The 19,659-nt window shown below is 42.5% G+C and overlaps 1 protein-coding gene across 2 annotated transcripts in view; it reads left to right on the top strand.

Moving 5' to 3' along the window:
• The first annotated feature begins 2,270 nt into the window (after nucleotides 1–2,270).
• The window catches only part of DLL3 (delta like canonical Notch ligand 3), a 125,329-nt gene continuing 107,940 nt past the window's right edge, over nucleotides 2,271–19,659 (top strand). Inside the window, exon 1 of one of the 2 annotated variants that reach the window (XM_073549011.1) lies at nucleotides 2,271–2,334. The gene's annotated coding sequence lies outside the window, so the exon portion shown is untranslated. The remainder of the gene's footprint in view (nucleotides 2,335–19,659) is intronic. The other variant, XM_073549012.1, reaches the window with a different exon arrangement.

The following is a 19,659-nucleotide window of genomic DNA, read 5'->3' as shown; positions in this document are numbered from 1 at the left end:
TCAGTGATTATTATATCGGTATAACATCCTCCTCAGTGATTATTATATCGGTATAACATCCTCCTCAGTGATTATGATATCGGTATAACACCCTCCTCAGTGATTATTATATCGGTATAACACCCTCCTCAGTGATTATTATATAGGTATAATATCCTCCTCAGTGATTATTATATCGGTATAACATCCTCCTCAGTGATTATTATATCGGTATAACACCCTCCTCAGTGATTATTATATCGGTATAACATCCTACTCAGTGATTATTATATCGGTATAATCTCCTCCTCAGTGATTATTATATCGGTATAACATCCTACTCAATGATTATTATATCGGTATAACATCCTCCTCAGTGATTATTATATCGGTATAACATCCTCCTCAGTGATTATTATATCGGTATAACATCCTCCTCAGTGATTATTATATCGGTATAGCATCCTCCTCAGTGATTATTATATCGGTATAATTTCCTCCTCAGTGATTATTATATCGGTATAACATCCTCCTCAGTGATTATTATATCGGTATAACATCCTCCTCAGTGATTATTATATCGGTATAACATCCTCCTCAGTGATTATTATATCGGTATAATCTCCTCCTCAGTGATTATTATATCGGTATAATCTCCTCCTCAGTGATTATTATATCGGTATAACATCCTCCTCAGTGATTATTATATCGGTATAACATCCTCCTCAGTGATTATTATATCGGTATAATCTCCTCCTCAGTGATTATTATATCGGTATAACATCCTCCTCAGTGATTATTTTATAGGTATAACACCCTCCTCAGTGATTATTATATCGGTATAACATCCTCCTCAGTGATTATCATATCGGTATGATCTCCTCTTCAGTGATTATGATATCGGTATAATCTCCTCCTCAGTGATTATTATATCGGTATAACATCCTCCTCAGTGATTATTATATTGGTATGATCTCCTACTCAGTGATTATGATATCGGTATAACATCCTCCTCAGTGATTATTATATTGCTATGATCTCCTACTCAGTGATTATGATATCGGTATAACATCCTCCTCAGTGATTATTATATCGGTATAACATCCTCCTCAGTGATTATTATATCGGTATAAGATCCTCCTCAGTGATTATTATATCGGTATAATCTCCTCCTCAGTGATTATTATATCGGTATAACATCCTCCTCAGTGATTATTATATCGGTATAACATCCTCCTCAGTGATTATTATATCGGTATAACATCCTGCTCAGTGATTATTATATCGGTATAACATCCTCCTCAGTGATTATTATATCGGTATAACATCCTCCTCAGTGATTATTATATCGGTATAACATCCTCCTCAGTGATTATTATATCGGTATAATCTCCTCCTCAGTGATTATTATATCGGTATAACACCCTCCTCAGTGATTATTATATCGGTATAACACCGTGCTCAGTGATTATTATATCGGTATAATCTCCTCCTCAGTGATTATTATATCGGTATAACATCCTCCTCAGTGATTATTATATCGGTATAATCTCCTCCTCAGTGATTATTATATCGGTATAACATCCTCCTCAGTGATTATTATATCGGTATAACACCCTCCTCAGTGATTATTATATCGGTATAACATCCTCCTCAGTGATTATTATATCGGTATAATCTCCTCCTCAGTGATTATTATATCGGTATAACATCCTCCTCAGTGATTATATCGGTATAATCTCCTCCTCAGTTATTATTATATCGGTATAACACCCTCCTCAGTGATTATTATATCGGTATAATCTCCTCCTCAGTGATTATTATATCGGTATAACATCCTCCTCAGTGATTATATCGGTATAATCTCCTCCTCAGTGATTATTATATCGGTATAACATCCTCCTCAATGATTATTATATCGGTATAACATCCTCCTCAGTGATTATATCGGTATAACCTCCTCCTCAGTGATTATTATATCGGTATAACATCCTCCTCAGTGATTGTTATATCGGTATAACATCCTCCTCAGTGATTATTATATCGGTATAACACCCTCCTCAGTGATTATTATATCGGTATAACATCCTCCTGTCATGTCGGACGCTGTTCACACCACAGCATCCGGCAGGCAGAGGTAGTTCCACCTGCAGCCACTATAGCCTCAGTGGCGCCGGTTTGATCTTCAGGCTCTCGGGGGTTAATCCTGCTGGAGACCAGGTTGGAAGGTTAGTCACGCCCACGGTCTTTAAATAGTCATACTGGCATATGGGCGTCGCCGATTATAGCTTGTGTTTCATACCAAGTGGGTCCTGTCTGGAGTGGAGGTGTTCAAGAGAGAGAGATTCGTATCTGGTGTCGTATGATCCGTCGTTATCCTTTCTCCTTCCCATATTTGTGTTTAGTTGTGCCCTGTTCACATTACTGTTTATTCCTGTGTGTGTGCGGCGCAGTGCAGTTTAAGTTCTCCCTGTCTGTCATATTTGTGTGGGAGCTTTGGTGGTGTGACTCCTCACTGGGTGGAGGGTGGAGGGTTAAGTGCAGGGCTGAGCAGGAGATAAGGAAAGGTCGGAGGCTCAGGCATTTGCACCTTCAGCAAAAACCCTGGGTTGAGGGTCAGACAGGGTTTCCCCTAGTAAAAGGGACATCACAGGGACCCCGGGTATTTCAGCCTTAGTTGAACTAAGCCCCCGTGACATTATAATCGGCCCACATTTTTTCAGGAGTCCATGGATCCATTAGATTCCATAACCCGCCAGTTGGCGGCGCTGTCCATACAGGTCTCCGAGTTGAAAGGGGCAGTTCAGCAGCAGGGCCTGGTAGTAGCAAAGGTGCAAACGGCATCTGCAGGTATCGGTGCAGAGCCGAAGTTTCCGCTGCCAGAACGATTTTCAGGCGATCGCAGCAAATTTGTCGTATTTCGGGAGGCCTGCAAATTATACTTCCGCATGCGGCCAATCTCCTCAGGTAATGAGGCCCAGCGAGTAGGGCTGGTGTTGTCATTACTGAGTGGTGACCCCCAAGCATGGGCATTTTCCTTACCAGCTGACTCTGCTACATTTCATTCGGTCGATAATGTTTTTTCTGCCCTCGGGCTCATTTACGATGATCCTGACCGACTGGCTCTAGCGGAATCTAAAATCCGCGCCCTCCGCCAGGGGGAGCGCTTGGCAGAAGACTATTGTTCGGAATTTCGCCGCTGGGCTGTAGACACACAGTGGAATGACCCAGCACTGCGGAGCCAGTTTATTCATGGGGTATCAGGGAGGGTGAAACAAGCCCTCCTGATGTATGAGACTCCGGCATCATTGGAGTCTGCCATGAGTTTGGTGATACGTATTGATCGCCGTTTTCGTCAGGGGGCACAGGAGACGCTACCTCTGGGGGAAAGCAGAGGTGCAGGTGTGGTTGAAGTAGATGAGTCCCCTGAACCTATGCAGATTGCTGGCGTGGCACAGGTTCAGCCTCGCGCTCCGGGATTCCGGAAGCCCGGAGCATGTTTCTACTGTGGTAAAGGAGGTCATTATGTTAACGTTTGCCCGGTACTACCTAAGAGGGTCACACCGGCGGAAAACTGTTAAGCTCAGAGGGTATGGAGGAGACCCAACTGAGCGTATGCATATCCTCCATGATGGTATCTCAATGTATGCTCCCTGCCAAGGTTATTATCGCCGGCAGAGAGCTACCTATATCAGTGTTTGTGGATAGCGGTTCCGCCACCAATCTCATAGATGAGGAGTTTGCACACACCGCCGGGTTTAAGATCGAAAAACTTCCTCACCCCATACAGGTGGTGACCATTAATGCTGTTCCCCTCCCTCAAGGGGAGATTACTGAGTTTGTGGCAGAGGTGAAACTCCACATTGGGGTCCTACATTCTGAGTCGGTTACATGTAGGGTCCTCCGTAATCTCCCAGCTCAAATGGTCCTGGGTTTTCCATGGCTGTCCAGGCACAACCCGGTAATTGATTGGAAAACTCAGGACATAGTACAATGGAGTGGTTTCTGCCAAGACAATTGCTTGGCCACATGTGTGTCCGCCGTGACGCCCAGCCTGCCGGAGGCTTTGCAGGATTTCGCGGATGTTTTCTCTGAGAAGGGTTGCTCAGAACTGCCTCAACATAGAGCCTATGACTGTGCTATTAGGTTAAAACCCGGGGCCAAATTACCTAAGGCCAGGATGTTTAATATTTCTGGTCCTGAGAGACAAGCTCTGAAAGACTACATCGTGGAGAGTCTGAGCAAAGGTCACATCCGGCCTTCGTCCTCGCCTGTAGCCGCGGGGTTTTTCTTCATTAAGAAGAAAGATGGGGGGTTACGCCCGTGTCTGGATTTCCGAGAGTTAAACCAGATTACTATCCGTGATCCCTACCCAATGCCGTTGATCCCGGATTTGTTCAACCAGGTAGCGGGGGCGAAATGGTTTTCCAAGCTGGACCTCAGGGGGGCGTATAACCTCATAAGGGTCCGTCAGGGGGATGAGTGGAAGACGGCGTTTAACACTCCTGAAGGTCATTTTGAGAGTCTGGTTATGCCGTTTGGGTTGACCACCGCGCCTGCCGTTTTCCAACATTTTATTAATGATGTATTTGCTCATGTCCTGGGGAGATTTGTGATTGTATACCTGGATGATATCCTCATTTATTCTAGCGATCGGGACACTCATTTGGAGCATGTTAGGCAGGTGTTACAGTTGCTCCGGGAGAACCAGCTCTATGCTAAGCTGGAAAAATGTTTATTTTTTGTCCAGGAGTTGCCCTTTTTGGGATATATTGTGTCCGCAGCCGGTTTTAAAATGGACACCGCTAAGGTGCAAGCGGTGCTACAATGGGAAAGGCCGGAGAGTCTGAAAGCACTCCAGCGGTTCCTTGGGTTTGCCAATTATTATAGGAAATTTATAAAACACTTTTCGACTGTCGCCAAACCGCTCACGGACATGACAAAGAAGGGTGCCGATCTGGCGAACTGGCCTGAGGTGGCTATACGTGCATTTGAGCGTCTGAAGAATAGTTTTGCTTCAGCCCCCATTCTGGTGCAACCAGACGTGTCTAAACCTTTTGTGGTAGAGGTTGATGCGTCGGAGGTGGGAGTGGGGGCAGTACTGTCTCAAGGCTCGTCCTTGAGCGAGATGCATCCATGCGCCTACTTCTCCAAGAAGCTGTCGCCGGCCGAACGGAATTATGATATCGGCAACAGGGAGTTGTTGGCCATCAAACTGGCTTTTGAGGAATGGCGACACTTCTTGGAGGGGGCGGCTCACCAGGTCACAGTTATCACCAACCATAAGAATCTGCTCTACCTGGAGTCGGCCAAGCGTCTGTCTCCTAGGCAGGCTCGCTGGGCATTGTTTTTTACTCGTTTCAATTTTCTTGTGACGTACCGTCCCGGGGCTAAAAACACCAAGGCGGATGCTTTGTCTAGGTGTTTTCCGGGGGGAGAACCTCGGGAAGAGCCGGTACCCATCCTCCAGAAAGGGGTAGTGGTCTCGGCTCTCACGACTGAGGTAGAGGCGGAGATTGCCGAGGCCCAAGAGGAGGTACCACCAGGACTTCCCGCCAACAAATCATTTGTACCCCTGCATCTTCAGCCTAAGGTGTTGAAGGAACACCACGATTCGGTACTGGCTGGTCACCCAGGGGTGAAGGGCACCTTAGAGCTGGTATCGCGTCGTTTCTGGTGGCCCAAAATCCGGCAGGACGTGGTCTCGTACGTGGCAGCTTGCATCACGTGCGCTAGGGCTAAGTCACCCCGAACCCGTCCTGCTGGCACGCTACAGCCTCTGGGGGTACCCAATAGGCCATGGACAGAAATCTCCATGGATTTCATCACTGACTTGCCAGCCTCGGCAGGGAACACGGTCATCCTGGTGGTGGTTGACCGTTTTTCAAAGATGGCGCATTTTGTGGCGTTGTCCTCTTTGCCCAATGCTAAGACGTTGGCTCAGGTATTTGTGAAGGAGGTGGTCAGACTCCACGGAGTACCGTCTGACATAGTATCTGATAGGGGTACGCAATTTGTGGCGAGGTTTTGGAAAGCTTTTTGCTCTAGGTTGGGGATCAAGTTGTCACATTCATCGGCGTTTCATCCACAGTCTAATGGACAAACTGAGCGCATGAACCAAAATCTAGAACAGTATTTACGATGCTTTGTGTCCGACAACCAGGAGGAGTGGTCTACTTTCCTTCCTCTGGCCGAATTCGCATTAAATAATCACCGCCAAGAGTCATCAGGAGAGTCTCCATACTTTTGTGTGTACGGTCAACATCCTCAGTTTTGTACCTTACGTCAGGGTGACTCCGGGGGTGTCCCGGAGGAGGATCAGCTAGGAGCCCAATTGTCATCAGTCTGGAGGCGGGTGAAACAGCGTTTGTTGAGCATGAGTGCCAGGTACAAACGGGTGGCTGACAGTAGACGCGTGCCAGGTCCGGACCTGTGTGTGGGTGAATGGGTGTGGTTAGCTACAAAGAACATAAAACTCAAAATCCCATCTTTAAAACTGGGTCCAAGGTTTATTGGGCCTTTTAGGATTTCTGCCATCATTAACCCAGTGGCTTATCGGTTGGAACTTCCTGCGGTGTACAGAATACATAACGTTTTTCACAGGGCTTTATTGAAAAAGGTGGTAGGCTTGGTGGACACGACGCCGATGCCACCTCCAGTCATGGTGGATGGCGAGTTAGAGTTCGAGGTCGCCAAGGTGGTGGACTCTCGAGTAGTACGCCGTACTCTTCAGTATTTGGTGCACTGGCGGGGGTATGGTCCAGAGGAGAGGTCTTGGGTTCCAGCCTCAGACATACATGCGGATCGGCTGGTCAGTTCTTTTCACCGTCGTCATCCGGACAAGCCGGGTCCTATGAGTCTTGAGGGCCCTGGGGTCCCTCGTAGAAGACGGGGTACTGTCATGTCGGACGCTGTTCACACCACAGCATCCGGCAGGCAGAGGTAGTTCCACCTCCAGCCACTATAGCCTCAGTGGCGCCGGTTTGATCTTCAGGCTCTCGGGGGTTAATCCTGCTGGAGACCAGGTTGGAAGGTTAGTCACGCCCACGATCTTTAAATAGTCATACTGGCATATGGGCGTCGCCGATTATAGCTTGTGTTTCATACCAAGTGGTTCCGGTCTGGAGTGGAGGTGTTCAAGAGAGAGAGATTCATATCTGGTGTCGTATGATCCGTCGTTATCCTTTCTCCTTCCCATATTTGTGTTTAGTTGTGCCCTGTTCACATTACTGTTTATTCCTGTGTGTGTGCGGCGCAGTGCAGTTTAAGTTCTCCCTGTCTGTCATTATTTGTGTGGGAGCTTTGGTGGTGTGACTCCTCACTGGGTGGAGGGTTAAGTGCAGGGCTGAGCAGGAGATAAGGAAAGGTCAGAGGCTCAGGCATTTGCACCTTCAGCAAAAACCCTGGGTTGAGGGTCAGACAGGGTTTCCCCTAGTAAAAGGGACACCACAGGGGCCCCGGGTATTTCAGCCTTAGTTGAACTAAGCCCCCGTGACACCTCCTCAGTGATTATTATATCGGTATAACATCCTTCTCAGTGATTATGATATCGGTATAACATCCTCCTCAGTGATTATTATATCGGTATAACATCCTCCTCAGTGATTATTATATCGGTATAATATCCTCCTCAGTGATTATTATATTGGTATAACCTCCTCCTCAGTGATTATTATATCGGTATAACACCCTCCTCAGTGATTATTATATCGGTATAACACCCTCCTCAGTGATTATTATATCGGTATAACACCCTCCTCAGTGATTATTATATCGGTATAATCTCCTCCTCAGTGATTATTATATCGGTATAATATCCTCCTCAGTGATTATTATATCGGTATAACACCCTCCTCAGTGATTATTATATCGGTATAACACCCTCCTCAGTGATTATTATATCGGTATAATCTCCTCCTCAGTGATTATTATATCGGTATAATCTCCTCCTCAGTGATTATTATATCGGTATAACATCCTCCTCAGTGATTATTATATCGGTATAACATCCTCCTCAGTGATTATGATATCGGTATAACATCCTCCTCAGTGATTATGATATCGGTATAACATCCTCCTCAGTGATTATTATATCGGTATAACACCCTCCTCAGTGATTGATATCGGTATAACATCCTCCTCAGTGATTATTATATCGGTATAACACCCTCCTCAGTGATTATGATATCGGTATAACACCCTCCTCAGTGATTATGATATCGGTATAACACCCTCCTCAGTGATTATGATATCGGTATAACACCCTCCTCAGTGATTATTATATCGGTATAACATCCTCCTCAGTGATTATATCGGTATAACACCCTCCTCAGTGATTATGATATCGGTATAACATCCTCCTCAGTGATTATGATATCGGTATAACATCCTCCTCAGTGATTATTATATCGGTATAACATCCTCCTCAGTGATTATTATATCGGTATAACATCCTCCTCAGTGATTATTATATCGGTATAACACCCTCCTCAGTGATTATTATATAGGTATAACATCCTCCTCAGTGATTATTATATCGGTATAACACCCTCCTCAGTGATTATATCGGTATAGCATACTCCTCAGTGATTATTATATCGGTATAGCATACTCCTCAGTGATTATTATATCGGTATAATCTCCTCCTCAGTGATTATTATATCGGTATAGCATACTCCTCAGTGATTATTATATCGGTATAATCTCCTCCTCAGTGATTATTATATCGGTATAGCATCCTCCTCAGTGATTATTATATCGGTATAACATCCTCCTCAGTGATTATTATATCGGTATAATATCCTCCTCAGTGATTATTATATCGGTATAATATCCTCCTCAGTGATTATTATATCGGTATAACATCCTCCTCAGTGATTATTATATCGGTATAACATCCTCCTCAGTGATTATTATATCGGTATAATCTCCTCCTCAGTGATTATTATATCGGTATAACATCCTCCTCAGTGATTATTATATCGGTATAGCATCCTCCTCAGTGATTATTATATCGGTATAACATCCTCCTCAGTGATTATTATATCGGTATAATATCCTCCTCAGTGATTATTATATCGGTATAATATCCTCCTCAGTGATTATTATATCGGTATAACATCCTCCTCAGTGATTATTATATCGGTATAATCTCCTCCTCAGTGATTATTATATCGGTATAACACCCTCCTCAGTGATTATTATATCGGTATAATCTCCTCCTCAGTGATTATGATATCGGTATAATCTCCTCCTCAGTGATTATTATATCGGTATAATCTCCTCCTCAGTGATTATTATATCGGTATAACACCCTCCTCAGTGATTATTATATCGGTATAACACCCTCCTCAGTGATTATTATATCGGTATAACACCCTCCTCAGTGATTATATCGGTATAATCTCCTCCTCAGTGATTATATCGGTATAACACCCTCCTCAGTGATTATTATATCGGTATAACATCCTCCTCAGTGATTATTATATCGGTATAATATCCTCCTCAGTGATTATTATATCGGTATAACATCCTCCTCAGTGATTATTATATCGGTATAACATCCTCCTCAGTGATTATTATATCGGTATAACACCCTCCTCAGTGATTATTATATCGGTATAATCTCCTCCTCAGTGATTATTATATCGGTAAAATCTCCTCCTCAGTGATTATTATATCGGTATAACATCCTCCTCAGTGATTATTATATCGGTATAACATCCTCCTCAGTGATTATTATATCGGTATAATCTCCTCCTCAGTGATTATATCGGTATAACATCCTCCTCAGTGATTATTATATCGGTATAATCTCCTCCTCAGTGATTATTATATCGGTATAACATCCTCCTCAGTGATTATTATATCGGTATAACATCCTCCTCAGTGATTATTATATCGGTATAATCTCCTCCTCAGTGATTATTATATCGGTATAACATCCTCCTCAGTGATTATTATATCGGTATAATCTCCTCCTCAGTGATTATTATATCGGTATAACACCCTCCTCAGTGATTATTATATCGGTATAACACCCTCCTCAGTGATTATTATATCGGTATAATCTCCTCCTCAGTGATTATATCGGTATAACATCCTCCTCAGTGATTATTATATCGGTATAACATCCTCCTCAGTGATTATTATATCGGTATAATCTCCTCCTCAGTGATTATTATATCGGTATAACATCCTCCTCAGTGATTATTATATCGGTATAACATCCTCCTCAGTGATTATTATATCGGTATAACATCCTCCTCAGTGATTATTATATCGGTATAACATCCTCCTCAGTGATTATTATATCGGTATAATCTCCTCCTCAGTGATTATTATATCGGTATAACATCCTCCTCAGTGATTATTATATCGGTATAACATCCTCCTCAGTGATTATTATATCGGTATAACATCCTCCTCAGTGATTATTATATCGGTATAACATCCTCCTCAGTGATTATGATATCGGTATAACACCCTCCTCAGTGATTATTATATCGGTATAACATCCTTCTCAGTGATTATGATATCGGTATAACATCCTCCTCAGTGATTATGATATCGGTATAACACCCTCCTCAGTGATTATGATATCGGTATAACACCCTCCTCAGTGATTATGATATCGGTATAACACCCTCCTCAGTGATTATTATATCGGTATAACATCCTCCTCAGTGATTATTATATCGGTATAACATCCTCCTCAGTGATTATGATATCGGTATAACACCCTCCTCAGTGATTATGATATCGGTATAACATCCTCCTCAGTGATTATTATATCGGTATAACACCCTCCTCAGTGATTATTATATCGGTATAACACCCTCCTCAGTGATTATGATATCGGTATAACACCCTCCTCAGTGATTATGATATCGGTATAACACCCTCCTCAGTGATTATTATATCGGTATAACATCCTCCTCAGTGATTATTATATCGGTATAACATCCTCCTCAGTGATTATTATATCGGTATAACATCCTCCTCAGTGATTATGATATCGGTATAACATCCTCCTCAGTGATTATTATATAGGTATAACACCCTCCTCAGTGATTATTATATCGGTATAACATCCTCCTCAGTGATTATTATATCGGTATAATCTCCTCCTCAGTGATTATTATATCGGTATAATATCCTCCTCAGTGATTATTATATCGGTATAACACCCTCCTCAGTGATTATTATATAGGTATAACATCCTCCTCAGTGATTATTATATCGGTATAACATCCTCCTCAGTGATTATTATATCGGTATAATCTCCTCCTCAGTGATTATTATATCGGTATAATCTCCTCCTCAGTGATTATTATATCGGTATAACACCCTCCTCAGTGATTATTATATCGGTATAACACCCTCCTCAGTGATTATTATATCGGTATAACACCCTCCTCAGTGATTATTATATCGGTATAACATCCTCCTCAGTGATTATTATATCGGTATAATATCCTCCTCAGTGATTATTATATCGGTATAATATCCTCCTCAGTGATTATTATATCGGTATAACATCCTCCTCAGTGATTATTATATCGGTATAATCTCCTCCTCAGTGATTATGATATCGGTATAATCTCCTCCTCAGTGATTATTATATCGGTATAACATCCTCCTCAGTGATTATTATATCGGTATAACATCCTCCTCAGTGATTATTATATCGGTATAACATCCTCCTCAGTGATTATTATATCGGTATAGCATCCTCCTCAGTGATTATTATATCGGTATAACATCCTCCTCAGTGATTATTATATCGGTATAAACTCCTCCTCAGTGATTATTATATCGGTATAATATCCTCCTCAGTGATTATTATATCGGTATAGCATCCTCCTCAGTGATTATTATATCGGTATAACATCCTCCTCAGTGATTATTATATCGGTATAATATCCTCCTCAGTGATTATTATATCGGTATAATATCCTCCTCAGTGATTATTATATCGGTATAACATCCTCCTCAGTGATTATTATATCGGTATAACATCCTCCTCAGTGATTATTATATCGGTATAATCTCCTCCTCAGTGATTATTATATCGGTATAATCTCCTCCTCAGTGATTATTATATCGGTATAACACCCTCCTCAGTGATTATTATATCGGTATAACATCCTCCTCAGTGATTATTATATCGGTATAACATCCTCCTCAGTGATTATTATATCGGTATAACATCCTCCTCAGTGATTATTATATCGGTATAACATCCTCCTCAGTGATTATTATATCGGTATAATCTCCTCCTCAGTGATTATATCGGTATAACATCCTCCTCAGTGATTATTATATCGGTATAGCATCCTCCTCAGTGATTATTATATCGGTATAACATCCTCCTCAGTGATTATTATATCGGTATAACATCCTCCTCAGTGATTATTATATCGGTATAACATCCTCCTCAGTGATTATTATATCGGTATAATCTCCTCCTCAGTGATTATTATATCGGTATAATATCCTCCTCAGTGATTATTATATCGGTATAATATCCTCCTCAGTGATTATTATATCGGTATAACATCCTCCTCAGTGATTATTATATCGGTATAACATCCTCCTCAGTGATTATTATATCGGTATAACATCCTCCTCAGTGATTATTATATCGGTATAATATCCTCCTCAGTGATTATTATATCGGTATAATATCCTCCTCAGTGATTATTATATCGGTATAACATCCTCCTCAGTGATTATTATATCGGTATAACATCCTCCTCAGTGATTATTATATCGGTATAATCTCCTCCTCAGTGATTATTATATCGGTATAATCTCCTCCTCAGTGATTATTATATCGGTATAACACCCTCCTCAGTGATTATTATATCGGTATAACATCCTCCTCAGTGATTATTATATCGGTATAACATCCTCCTCAGTGATTATTATATCGGTATAACATCCTCCTCAGTGATTATTATATCGGTATAACATCCTCCTCAGTGATTATTATATCGGTATAATCTCCTCCTCAGTGATTATATCGGTATAACATCCTCCTCAGTGATTATTATATCGGTATAGCATCCTCCTCAGTGATTATTATATCGGTATAACATCCTCCTCAGTGATTATTATATCGGTATAACATCCTCCTCAGTGATTATTATATCGGTATAATCTCCTCCTCAGTGATTATTATATCGGTATAACATCCTCCTCAGTGATTATTATATCGGTATAACATCCTCCTCAGTGATTATTATATCGGTATAACATCCTCCTCAGTGATTATTATATCGGTATAATCTCCTCCTCAGTGATTATATCGGTATAACACCCTCCTCAGTGATTATTATATCGGTATAACATCCTCCTCAGTGATTATTATATCGGTATAACATCCTCCTCAGTGATTATTATATCGGTATAACACCCTCCTCAGTGATTATTATATCGGTATAACATCCTCCTCAGTGATTATTATATCGGTATAACATCCTCCTCAGTGATTATTATATCGGTATAACATCCTCCTCAGTGATTATTATATCGGTATAATCTCCTCCTCAGTGATTATTATATCGGTATAATCTCCTCCTCAGTGATTATTATATCGGTATAACACCCTCCTCAGTGATTATTATATCGGTATAACATCCTCCTCAGTGATTATTATATCGGTATAACATCCTCCTCAGTGATTATTATATCGGTATAACATCCTCCTCAGTGATTATTATATCGGTATAACATCCTCCTCAGTGATTATTATATCGGTATAATCTCCTCCTCAGTGATTATATCGGTATAACACCCTTCTCAGTGATTATTATATCGGTATAATCTCCTCCTCAGTGATTATTATATCGGTATAACATCCTCCTCAGTGATTATTATATCGGTATAACATCCTCCTCAGTGATTATTATATCGGTATAACATCCTCCTCAGTGATTATTATATCGGTATAACATCCTCCTCAGTGATTATTATATCGGTATAACACCCTCCTCAGTGATTATTATATCGGTATAACATCCTCCTCAGTGATTATTATATCGGTATAACATCCTCCTCAGTGATTATTATATCGGTATAACACCCTCCTCAGTGATTATTATATCGGTATAACATCCTCCTCAGTGATTATTATATCGGTATAATCTCCTCCTCAGTGATTATATCGGTATAACACCCTCCTCAGTGATTATTATATCGGTATAACATCCTCCTCAGTGATTATTATATCGGTATAACATCCTCCTCAGTGATTATTATATCGGTATAACACCCTCCTCAGTGATTATTATATCGGTATAACATCCTCCTCAGTGATTATTATATCGGTATAACATCCTCCTCAGTGATTATTATATCGGTATAACATCCTCCTCAGTGATTATTATATCGGTATAACATCCTCCTCAGTGATTATTATATCGGTATAATCTCCTCCTCAGTGATTATTATATCGGTATAATCTCCTCCTCAGTGATTATTATATCGGTATAATCTCCTCCTCAGTGATTATTATATCGGTATAACACCCTCCTCAGTGATTATATCTGTACACTATCCCCTCGGAGCGGACACCACCCTGTGGCTGACATATTGCGGGTGCTGTGACTTGTCGCCTCCTCTGTGGCCGCGGACACGTGTTGCCGGGTAACTGAGCGCCCTGCTGCCGCCCGGGCCAGATGTCGGCGCGGAGCCGCTGGCCTTTGTTGTGGGGCGGATGGAGGAGGCCGCAGCTGAGACACGCGTCCCTGCCATTACCATTACAATGGGGACTTGAGAAGAACAACAGTTTGTCAATCTGCCCCCTCCCCGCCATGTGTCAGAGCTGTAGCAGCAGCCATGTGGCCCAGGGGACACCAATACCCCCCTCCTCCTATACACAGAGCCAGACAAAAGATAGCGACCCCACTGCACCCTCACCTCCTGCTAGATGTGAGGGGCTGCCCCCAACACTTACTACATGATGATATATATATACCCACAGCCTGTCATGGCCACATCCACCACGATCGCTGGATCTTCCTGTTCCTGACGACTGGTTGTGATCGCTAGCGATTCTCACCGATGCCAGAAACTCTATAAGTCGCAGGTATCCTGGACCTTGTCGCCTCCTCAGGTGTTCTCATACCCTCCCGAGACTTGCCACACAGAACTGGGGACCACTATTGTCAGTCATCCCTCACTGCTAAGAATTTACCATGTGAAAACCCCCTTTAAATGCACATTTCTTTATGGTGGGGGCCCCTACCATGCTCCATGTAGCGCTACCATCCGGCAGGTTATTAATCCTCTTGGTGATAAATGGCGCAAGGGGCTATGAATGCTCCATTAAGGCTGGTTTCACATTAGCGGTTTTTGCGCAGCGCATCGTGCGCGTCCATGCGTCATGCGTAGCTATGTTTAACATGGCGTGCGCATGGTCTAGCCTCTGCACGCGTTCGCATGCATTTTTATGCGCATGCGGTTTTTTAAGGTGTGCGCCCAGGCGCGCCAGACGCAACCTGTTGCAGTTTTGGGTCCGTCCAACGGCGTCAAAAATACGCATGTGCACACTTGCGCACGGAATGCGACAAAATAACGCATTACAGTCTACGGGAACGCAGGCGTGCGTATGGACATGTGCATTCCTGCGTTTGAAATCGCATGCATTTTAAGTGTTAACATGGCTTGAAACTGGTTAAAATGCTTGCGCCTAAAAACCACAAACGCATGGTGCGTTTTTTGCATGCGTTTCTATAAAAAACGCTAATGTGGAAGTAGCCTAAGTGTGGGGCTACATGGCGATTTTGGCCACTGCAGACAATCACTGCGTTCAGTGTCTCTTCCCGAGTTGCCGGCCCAGGCTGCTCAGAGCCACTAACCTCACTGATTGGCTGCAGCACTGTCACAACATCAAGGTCGCTTGCAGTAAATAACAGACACTGGGAGCAGCAGCAAAGACACAGTATTGGACCAGGGGAGGAGGAGTAAAGCACTGCAGGCAGGTTTGGGAAAAGGCCTTTAACACATTTGGCATAGCTACGCTCGTGACTTTCTGAACTAATAAAATGTTATGTTTATCAGGCAGAATCACCATATTGACAATTTTTTTTAAAAAAGTTCTCGTTAGGAAGGAGAAAAAGGAAGAAACGAAAGCAGAGAATGGGAGTTTGTTAGTCAAGGGTCTGCGTAAATCTGTAGTCGGCGCGGAGAGAGCACGGGGGTCTGCTGACGCTGGCACTGTGAAGGGTTTCATGTGAAGATCAAAATGAATGATCGCCGATCATATTCCTACATCGATGATCAGGGAGGAGGGTCTGGAGCCCCCCATAATTTAATGGGTACAGTTTTAATTAATTCATGAGACCAAGGTTTTTGGGGGTCCACATTTGAGTTTTTTGGATACGCTGAATATATTGTGTAGTTTCTGATCGCAGATCTCCTGATATGAGGACACCAGGAATAATCTGTCATTTATATGCAAACAACTGACAGCGGGGGAAGGGCTCCACCACATATAGATGAGAGAAGGGGCTGTGTATACTGGGATTCCTCCCCCCATCAGGCGCGCGTCCGGATAATTATTATTCAGAAGCTGGTCTGAGCTCTTTCTCTTTAGGAAACTAAAGTGATCCCTATTATTCCCCTTAATCCCATTTTTAAGGCACAATGATAAACAGAAGGGGACGACATGGAGGGGTCCCAACTTCATTTTATTTTGCTGATCTAATGATACAAAGCTAGCAGGAGGGGAGCAGACTGTAGGTGTCGTTGAGGGGTACGCTGTGGGTGGTGTCATAGAGGTTCAGCTCAATATTTGGGGTTGAAATTGAAGGAACAAGAACAAGAATCTATGTATCTGGGGTCGGGGGTTTAGAGTTCATGTTCGGATGGGTTGTCAACGACATTATAGGGGGCCCTGAACCTTGTAATAAGAGAACAAAAGGGGACGCAAGATTTGCAGGGGCCGGGACAAAGACAAAGAGACAGAAGGAAGGAAGCAGGATGCTGGAGAAAGTGAGGTGAGACACAAGAAGTGTGCTGGGGTGAGAGGGACAGGTGCCTCCTATTAGCATACAGCTGAGACCCCCACCCCCACCCCTCTCATCCTATTCACTGGCTATAACAAAAGACCCCCAGCCAACCATAACAAGTTCTCTCCATTACAGAGTGCCCCCTTCATACACACACATCATTAACAAACACACACCTTAATAATGGGGAGGTGAGTGTGACACACGTCAGGGGGAAGTGTGCGCATTGTGTAAGTAACGGGATAGGTGCAGCTCTTATGTATTATGGATAGTATCTGACATACGCCATATAGATAATATGAGGCCAACAGTAACCACAATGGGGCCGGGTTATGTGATATCCTATAGCAAGCTTCATCCGATACCTATACTACATATACTTCTGATGCTTGAATAGTTTATGGACGACCCCAGAAGCGAGCGCACTGTTCGGCGTACACCATATATACGTTCTCAGAAGTGCGGCCTATTCCAGAAGCAATGGAGGCATATTTGTCATTGCTGGCCTGCCATGTTAGATCGGTCAGTCAAACCTCCAACCTTCCACGTAAGATGGTTTCCTCAATGAATAGAAAGGTCGGGCATGTTGGATCTCAATTTACCCAATCCTTTTATGCTCACCAGAAAAGAGCCGGTGTGCTTGGCAGAGGCTTATTTCACTTTTCTGTCTATAAAACATATGCATGTTTGAGAGAAATAGCTGTTAATGTCAGGACTATCAAAGGTGTATAGCTGGTTTTAGACTCCTTTCCCAGTACCCTAGGTCAAGCTTTCTAGTAAACCGGCAGTGGCCACTACACATAATGGTCACACATGGCTAATAACGACTGATCGGTGCGGCTGCCAGATGTCGGACCCCCTACGGATTTGATATTAATGATCCTTCTTCAAGATAGGTTCTAAATATCATGTGATCGGAGAACCCCTTTAACAAACAGAGTCAGCATGGGTTTGTAACTAATAAGTCATGTCAGACTAACTTAATTTCCTTCTTTGACGGAATCACTGATTGGGTGGATCAAGGAAATGCTGTAGATATAGTATATCTTGACTTCAGCAAAGCATTTGACAAAGTATCTCATACAATCCTTATTGAAAAAATGACTAAGTATGGAATGGACAAAGCAACTGTTAGGTGGATTCATAACTGGCTTAGTGATCGGACCCAAAGAGTGGTCGTAAATGGCTGCACATCCAGTTGGAAGAATGTCTCAAGTGGGGTACCACAGGGCTCTGTCCTGGGCCCTGTATTGTTCAACATCTTTATCAACTATTTAGATGAAGGAATTGAGGGTAAACTGATTAAATTTGCTGATGACACAAAGCTAGGAGGGATAGCTAATACTAGAGAAGAGAGAGAGAGGATTCAGAAAGATATAAATAAACTGGAGAAGTGGGCAGCAACTAACAGAATGGTTTTTAACAGGGAAAAATGCAAAAGTACTACATCTGGGCAATAAAAATGAAAAAAGCATATACAGAATGGGAGGAATAGGCCTAAGCAACAGCACATGTGAAAAAGACTTGGGTATACTAATAGATCACAGACTGAATATGAGTCAAGAGTGTGATGCAGCAGCAAAAAAGGCAAATGCAATTCTAGGATGTATTAACAGAAGCATACAGTCTAGATCATGTGAAGTCATTATTGCCCTCTACTCCTCTTTGGTCAGACCTCATCTGGAATATTGTGTCCAGTTTTGGGCACCACATTTTAAAAAAGACATCAACAAACTGGAGCAAGTTAAGAAAAGAGCGACCAGAATGGTAACCGGTCTGCAAACCCTGTCTTATGAGGAAAGGTTGCAGGATTTGGGAATGTTTAGTTTGCAAAAGAGAAGACTGAGAGGAGACTTAATAGCTGTCTACAAATATCTGAAGGGCTGTCACATTGTAGAAGGATCAACTTTATTCTCATTTGCACAAGGAAAGACTAGAAGCAATGGGATGAAACTGAATGGGAGGAGACACAGATTAGATATTAGAAAAAAAATTTTGACAGCGTGATCAATGAGTGGAACAGGCTGCCACGAGAGGTGGTGAGTTCTCCTTCAATGGAAGTCTTCAAACAGAGGCTGGACAGACATCTGTCTGGGATGATTTAGCGAATCCTGCTTTGAGCACGAGGTTGGACCAGATGGCCCAGGAGGTCCCTTCCAACTCTACGATTCTATGAAATCAACCAGTGTAAGAGTCTGATGGAAGGTTCTGTAAGGAAGCCTTGTCACCATTCTTTCCGTGTAGATGACGGACACCTCAGTAGAAAGCAATGGACCCTGTTGTCTGTCAGTGGGCACAGGTGCTGTTTGTAGTGACACAAATCCAGCACCATATCATGGTTTTTAATAGAGCCTATAAGAGGCGTTATATGGTTCTAAAATGATGCCTGGAGGCACCGGTCCTATTTTTGTCAGGATTCTCAGTTCTGACCAATGTAGAAGACACTGATTTCTCCTACAGTTTTGGCCAAAATTATTGACACCCCTGCAATTCTGTCAGATAATACTCAGTTTCTTCTTGAAAATGATTGCAAACACAAATTCTTTGGTATTATTATCTTCATTTAATTTGTCTTAAATGAAAAAACACAAAAGAGAATGAAGCAAAAAGCAAAACATTGATCATTTCACACAAAACTCCAAAAATGGGCCAGACAAAAGTA

The sequence above is a fragment of the Dendrobates tinctorius genome, unplaced genomic scaffold (genome assembly GCF_039654945.1).
Source record: "Dendrobates tinctorius isolate UK_male_01 unplaced genomic scaffold, ASM3965494v1 ptg000158l, whole genome shotgun sequence".
NCBI lineage: Eukaryota > Metazoa > Chordata > Amphibia > Anura > Dendrobatidae > Dendrobates > Dendrobates tinctorius.
Note: the sequence above shows the minus strand (reverse complement) of the source record. Positions and strands in the feature narration are given on the sequence as shown.